We start from the raw sequence: 8,241 nt of genomic DNA on the forward strand, positions 1-8,241 counted from the left end.
CCCACCGAGGTGGTCCCTATTTATCTACTTGCATTTGCATGCTTTTGAACTGCTAGGTTGGCGGGAGCTGGGACAAGCGATGGGCGCTCACTCCGTCAATCTTACAGCTGAAGATCTACAGACCTTACAGCACAGAGGCTTCTGCAGTGCCACCACGTTCCCACCACTGCTCTACACCAAAGCAAGTATATGAGGAATCTGTGCGTATGACTAATGGGAGCTACAGTTCAACAGGATCCACTCTGGAATCACAGTGCAGTTTTTGCCCAGCTCTGAATAAATGAGTAGCATGTCCTGTGCATGAGCCAAGAAGCTGTGTTTTATTCATCTGTCACAGTCCACGTGGAAAGCTGTGTATATGGTTTCTGCTGATCAGCTTGTACAGGTGACCACTATTCTACTTTGCTGCATAAGAAATGTTTCTTGTATCTTCTACAATGGGAAACAGTCCAGCCATTGGTCCAGGCTGTTCTAGAATGGCCAACAGACAGGCTGAGGAAAATCCGTTTGCTCTTATCCTGCATACACACATACTCCATTTTAGAGACAGAATGGCTTCTCTCAAGTGGCACCAAATCTAATCTGCAATCAGTAGAAATGAAAATGACATGCACTTCCATTACTTCTGTGAAGTTCTCCAGCCTCTTCAAAACTATCTTGGACAAGCTCGTGATTGCACACTGGCTGCATGGGTGGCCATGTATCTCAGTTTTACAAAACACAATCCTCTGTTTGAAGGGATCACAGAGAACAGTCCTCTGCTTGAAGGCATTCTGTATTGATGGGCTCTTTAAGTCTGGTTGAAAAATAATGTATCATAACAAAGGACAATAGCAGGAGCGCCATCCACATTTTGTATCTGCACAAAATACTGAGTGAGCTTCTGCTCTCAGACTTGGACAGTATGATTAGATTTGTACTTCCATTTGTATACAATAATTACTTCTATATTTCTATCTGCACACTTAATTTAGCACATGCAAATGTTACACAAATCTGTGTTCCTTCCTTCCTTCCTTCCTTCCTTCCTTCCTTCCTTCCTTCCTTCCTTCCTTCCTTCCTTCCTTCCTTCCTTCCTTCCTTCCTTCCTTCCTTCCTTCCTTGTGATTGCATCTCCTCCTATTTGGTGATACACAACTAGCCTAAAAGCTCAGCAAGTGTGTCTCTTCATGCTTCTTTGTATTTCTAGGTGAATCAAAAGGGATATGAAAAGTGTATCAATCCCTTACCAGGGGCAGAGCATGGGTATTGGATGTTCTCAAATTCTTTCATTGACATCTGGTCTATGATTCCTGTAATCCCATTTTCTATCCTGGCTGGAAATTCTGAGAGCCAAAGTCCAATACAACTGGGTGATCAAAAGCTAACCTACTCTTGTTTTACAATTTACCTTAAAGTGATGAAATTTGAGGTTGGGGAACTTATGTTTCCCAGATTTCTCTAGCTAGCACAGACATGGGGACATGAGGGGCATCATAACTATTAGCTAGAAGTGCTGACAACTCGAATGGCCTGCTGCCAATTTCTTCTACCAAAACCTACTTCAGAACAAAAATTAAGGCAACATTGGCTGCAGTGTGCCAAGATGGTTCGAGGTGCATGGGTGTCCCTCATCTCAACTACTAGTGAGAAAAGATGGAATGAGGATAGTGATGACAAGAGAGACAACAAAATGGACATCGAGGTGTAGTAGACAGGAGGATCTGAGGAACTAATTTTCAAAAGAATATCAATTCTGATAATGAAAGTTTCATTCTTCATAGTGGTATCCAGCTACCCTTTTGCCTTATGGTTTATCATTGCAACAAAGTTTGGGAATTGCTTGTCTACACATTCCATAAAGTCTTAAATCCCTTTTGCAAGAGGCGTTGCTGTTTTCATTCTAGAAATGGAGACAACTGACCTAAGAATCCAAACACAGGAATGATAAATGAAGTGAAAGCTATTATCTAGATCCCAACTGGCCAGGTTTCAGACTAACTCAATCTGCTTTCGTTTCCTTTTTTTCACTTGGAACCCAAGAAAAAACAATTAGAGGCACACAATATATATCTGGAACCAAGGAATTTGTTCCGAACCTTTAAGTAGCATAACTGAACAGAGTTTTCAGTTTTTTCTCAAAAACATCAAGACTTACCCTTTTCTATCAGTATAATTTAAGGCGGGAAGAATAGTTGATTGATTGCTGTGGATGTTAAAGTACCTAGAAAGTCAGAAGTCTTTGCCAATCACCTAGAAATCATACAGAGATTATTTTGAACCCAGAGGTCCCAAAGCTACCTTCTGTTCATCCTTGGCCGATTCCATGACTTTGAATGGTTATCATCCTCTTTTCTTCTTCTCCTTCGCATGTGAGGATGGCAATTTAGTGGGTGTAGTTTTTGGAATGGTTTTGATTTATGTGAAAACCAGAGCTTTATATATAAATAAACATTGGCTGTGTGATTCCTGCAGATTAAGATTTTTCCCAGTCAGTTTAAGTTACTCTTTGGGCTTCACTTCACCCTTATTTGTAATGGAAAGACCTCACTCCTCACAACTCCCTTCTGGTCAAGAACATAAAGCCCTTCTCTCATTTATCTTTTCCAACACATTATATCTATCCTTAGCTGGCTGGATAGCTCAGTGGTTTAGGTATCTGGTTGCAGAGCCAGTAGCTGGGAGTTCAGTTTCCCACTGTGTATCCTAGAAAAGCCAGCCTGTTTAACCTTGGGCAAACTGCATAGTCCCAGAACACCCCCAGAAGAAGGGAATGGTAAACCACTTCTGAGTGTTATTTACTTAGAAAACTCTGAAAAAGCAAAGCGTGTTGCTTATATAAAAGCGTGCTGCTTACTGTATACCGCCCCATAGTGCTTCAAGCACTCTCTGGGCGGTTTACAAGTTAATTATGCAGGCTACACATTGCCCCCCCAGCAAACTGGGTCCCCATTTTACCGACCTCGGAAGGATAGAAGGCTGAGTCAACCTTGAGCCGGCTACCTGGGATTTGAACCCCAGGTCGTGAGCACAGTTTAAGCTGCAGTACAGCAGTTTAACCACTGCGCCACGAAGGTCACCTCAGAACTGATTTGAGGGCACATGATGATGATGATATCTATCCAAAGCCTTCCTTTCTCTTTCTGTACCTTCTTCCTTTGAGTTTTCTCCCCACTCTTTATCTGACCTCTGGTGATTTCATGACATCTGGGATGTCTGTCTGGAATGATGTGAGAATCAGAATATTTCCCTACAAAAGTAAATTGTGGTCCAATTGTTTGACAGCTTACTGAGCTGGTGTACAAAGCCTGACCTTTCTCCCTCACCCATGCCCCGCCTTACCTTTCCTCTTCCTCTTTTTCCAACCTTGTCTCACCCCTCCTTGCTTTAGATGGACCTAAAGGTGATCTCCACTTTCCAAGTGTATGGGTAGAATCTCATGGGCAAAGGCTGGAAAGTTCCATTTGAAAAAAAAATAGTTATAGCCACATGTTCAAACAAAGTACTGTAGTTACCGGTAGTTATCACCATGGGTGTGCTTTTAAAAGTTGTACTTTGCCATTATTTAGAAGAAATGAAGATAATTGCCTTTGCTACTTTTTAAAAATCAATCAGCATGCAACAACCAGTTGGCCTCAGGTACAAAACGCAGTGAGGCTACCCTCTGTAACTTTAAAAGCAGTTTAAAACAATTCCAGTTGCATGGCGAAAGGAATGAAATCATTGCCAAAAGAAATGAATTACAAGAAATGTGTTATTAATAACTAGTTATGTAAACACAATGTTCCTGGGTAAATATCCTTTGTACTGTATGCTACTGCAGCCATAGGATGGAGACAAGCTGTATTTACTGCAGAGCTGAGTGAAAAGTTGTCCTGTGCTCTTTATTATACTTCTATTGATAGACCCTGATAAAGCAAACACTATGTGAAAGTGTATCAACAAAAGTACATCAAGGGCAGGAATGTGCTACTTTATTCTACTTTGGTCAGACCTCACCTCGAGCGGCCATTCTCAACCTTGTTTTGGCCATGACCATAAACATTAATAAAAAAGAAACATATGCCAAATTAAGATTATATAAGTCACATAAGGATCCTTATAAGGTGGTGTGTGAAGAATTGTTCCCATCTTGTGGCCCCCTTCAAATGTTCCAGCCCCACCCTTACCCCAGAAGTTATACGGCCCCTACTGAGAATGGCTGATCTAGAGTATTGGGTCCAGTTCTGGACAACACAGTTTAAGAAGGAAACTGAGAATCCGGAACATGTCCAAATGAGGGCAAGCAGAATGGCAAGAGGTTTGGAAATAACACCCCGTGAGAAAGAGTTGACGGAACTTGGCATGTTTAGCATGGAGATGAGAAGGCATAGCGGTGATACAATAGCCATCTTCACGTTTTTGAAGGGCTGCCACATGGAAGAGGGAACAGGCTTTTTTTTTTTGCAGCTCAAGAGGATAGAACCAGATGTAATGACTTCAGATTACAGGAAAGACATTTCCCCCTAAAAACTTCCAACAGTGAAAACTATTTAACAGTGGAATAGACTGCCTCAGGAGAAGATTTTTAAGCAGAGGTTGGATAGTCACCTATCAGAGATGCTTTACCTGTGGATTTCCTGAACTGGCAGGGCGATGGAGTCATTGAGCCTTGGCTCTCTTTCATCTCTACAGTTTTATGATTCAAACACAAGCAACAAAAAGCCTGGGATCATGTGTAAGATCTCCCTTTTTGCAGTCGAGTAACAATGGATTTATCTTATGTGGGATCAACATAATTTGGAGAACAAATTATGGGCAACAACTATGGGAATGAATTAAAAATTTAATTACAAAATTGCTTTTAAAATTGCTAATTCATAAATTTTTATTTGCATGAATCAATGCCCCCAATGTATATGAGTCAATGCATTTTAGTGATTTTTGAGTCATCAATATTTTTTTTTGCTATATAATGGCCCCAAAGGCACCTAGAGACACCAAAACAGCAGAGAAGCTTCCCCTGACTCTCCTCTATAATTTCTCCATGTTTGGTGAAAATTGGGGTTCGGATGTCTGAATTATATACCCACAAAGATGGACTTCTCAGGAAAGTTGCCCCCAGGCACCTAGAGACACCAAAATCACAAAGAAGCTTCTACTGACTCTTCTCTCCAATCTCTCCAAGTTTGGTGAAGATGGGGCTTCCCCAAGCCAGCTGCTAAAGGACACTTTCATGAGGGGACCAACTTTGTGGGTAGATAACTTGGAGGTTTGAAACCCACACTTAGTGGGATTGTAGAGGAGAGTCAGTAGAAGCTCCTATGTAATTGTGGTGTCTCTAGATATCTGGGGGGAATTTTCTTAGTGGAGCCTCCTTGTGGGTGTATAATGTGGAGAATGAAAGCTCAATCTTCACCACTCTTGCAGAGCTTGTAAAGGAGAGCCAGGGGAAACGTCTCTGTGAATTTGTGGTCTCTAGGTGGGGGATGTTTTATAGGGTTTTAAAGTAAAAAATGAACTGATGAATCAATACATAAAGTTGTCAGAAAAAATCATAAATTTGTAATTTGTGATTCATTGACTTTGGCAAATTTCAAATCAAGACCATTTTTCTGATTCATGCTCTTATCTAGTAACAACTGAATTCTCTTTGAACATTTGAGATTTTCAACATCATTTTTTTTGCATGTAGTGATCAAGAATATTCATCATTTGTGTAAGGAAAAGTACACAATTGTTTGTTGTGTGGGTGTTGAAGGTTATGGCTATGAGCAGTTCTACCTAAGCTAGTTTCTACCACTCTACGTATGTGTAGCCACCTGTCCCCAGTCTGTTATCTAAGCAGCTTTGTATGATTGACAACACAACAGCCTACCAGATATTGATTTTTCTCTTGCTCTTTAACATTACCACATTCTGTATATCATGGAAGCCAGAAAAACTTGTCTAACAAGCCACTCCTCCAACGGTTCACTTGCAAGGCAAAGGAGCTAAAATCAAGAAGTTTTTGCAGCAGTGGCAGAACAGAAAGAAAACCACAGCTATCAGCTATAATCAAAATCATGTCTGGGTGTGCATATTTGAGTCATTCCAAAAATCTATATGTTAACAATCAAGAACTCAGATTTAATATATTGGCACAGATGTTGATTAGAATTGCACAATTCAAGGAACTACTTTGAGTTCTTTTCTTCTGTCACTATTAAACAGCAATAAACATGACTCCCCCATGCTCCACACCCTGTAAAGCTCAATACCACTCAAATTCTTGAACTCCACTTGACAGCCATTCACTCAGGAAAGGCTTTCCTGAAGAGAAAGGTCTTTACTTGCTTATGGAAGGACAGCAAAGATGGGGCCAGTCTAGTCTTCTGTGGGAGGGAGTTCCAGAGTCTGGGAATAGCAACAGAGAAGGCTCTCTCCCATGTCCCTACCAAATGCACCTGTGAAGGTGGTGGGACTGGAAGGAAGACCTCTCCTGATGACCCTCACACACAAGCAGGCTCATAAAGGGAGATGCAGTCTTTGAGATAGCTTGGGGCCACGCTGTTTAGGGCTTTATAGATTAGAAGAACCAATGTTTCGAATTCTGCCCAGAAACAGGTCGGCAGCTGGTGGAGATGCTGTAACAGAGGTTTATGTGGTCCCTGTGTCCAGCCCCAATTAGCAATCTGGCTGCTGCATTTTGGGCCCGCTGAAATTTCCCGACACTTTCCATAGGCAGCAGAGTGAATTACAGTAATCCAGCTGGGATGTAACCAAGGCATGTGTTGCCATTTCCAGATGAGTCGTCTCCAGGAACAGGTGCAGCTGGCGCACTAGCTTTAACTGTGCAAATGCATTCCTGGCCACTGCTGAAACCTGGCCATCCAGACAGAGATGAATCCAGGAGTTATATGGGAGTTCTCTGACAAGAATGAGAGGGGCGCAAACTTGTCCTTTGCCTTAGGAAACAAACTCTTGGGCCAGTTCTTAAGGCAGGGGTAGTGTCATGACAGCTGTTCCTATGTCACAGTGTTCCACAGAGTTATAGGAGTCACTGTAAGTTTTTGTTATGATAAAATTCAGATAGACCTTTGGCCCCACTTATCACTGAATTAATTAATTAATTAATTAATTAATTAATTAATTAATTAATTAATTAATTAATTAATTAATTAATTTATTTATTTATTTATTTATTTATTTAATATCACGCCTATCTGGTCAGTTACGACCACTCTAGGCAGCTTACAACATAAAATACACAGGTAAATATAAAAAGGATTACTTACATAATAAACAAATTCAACAAGATGGAAGGCGAACAATAGGAAAAGAAAGGAAAGGAAAACATCAGGAATTAGCTGGAGGGAAGGCCTGCCAAAACATCCTCATTTGTAATTGATTTTCAAAGATACCCAGCGAGGGGGTCGCGTGAATCTCCAGAGGCAGATTGTTCCAGAGGCGAGGAGCCACCGCCGAGAAGGCCCGGTTTCTTATTTTTTCCTTCCGGGCCTCCCTCGGCGTCAGGCTCCTCAGCCTCACCTCCTGACTCGCACGAGTGACACAGGTAGAACTTGGTGGGAGTAGGCGTTCCGCCAAGTATCAATGCCCTTCACCTATACAGAATTTAAAATCTCTATTTATTTAAACTATGTTTAACCCCCCCCCCCTTTCCCAGGGCACTGAGTGAGCTTGCAGAGCTACCACAGTTTTACACCTGCTACCCTTTCTGGCTTCCTTGCACAAGTTACTCTTTCCTTATCACATTAGCATCTTGTGTAGCAATTAGAGAGAAGGAGTGGGGGAAAAGGGTAAGAAATACAATCAGCTGTTACCAATAATCCCTGAAATTCAAAGAAGTAATCATTGATAACAACACATTAAAGAAGAGAGTGTGCAAGGATGCCACGAAACCCAAAGTGGTTTGCCTCAAAGTGCATGCAAAAGGGGCAGGGATGCTGTCACGTCTTTGGGCCCAAGTTCCAAGTCTTTGGCAACAAGTTAAGGGAGGTAAACGAAGAAGCCCCAAAAGGGTTCCTCCATTAAACCAGAAAGACCCTGATCCAAGGATCTTTCCTCCAGGCTACTGATCTGCAAGGAGCAAGCTGTGTTGACCCTGGAGTCACTATTGCTAGTATTTTGCAAATCTAGTTGTCATAATAGAAAGCTGGTTAAACTGAAGGAGTCTAAATAGTGATGGCATGAGCTATCCTGTTGTTTAAAATGGGGGGAGGAGTGCTGGCGAAGTTGCTCCATCCCTCCCACCATGGGTCGTGTCTCTCAGCACATTCTCTT

The sequence above is a fragment of the Pogona vitticeps genome, chromosome 6 (assembly GCF_051106095.1).
Source record: "Pogona vitticeps strain Pit_001003342236 chromosome 6, PviZW2.1, whole genome shotgun sequence".
Classification (NCBI taxonomy): domain Eukaryota; kingdom Metazoa; phylum Chordata; class Lepidosauria; order Squamata; family Agamidae; genus Pogona; species Pogona vitticeps.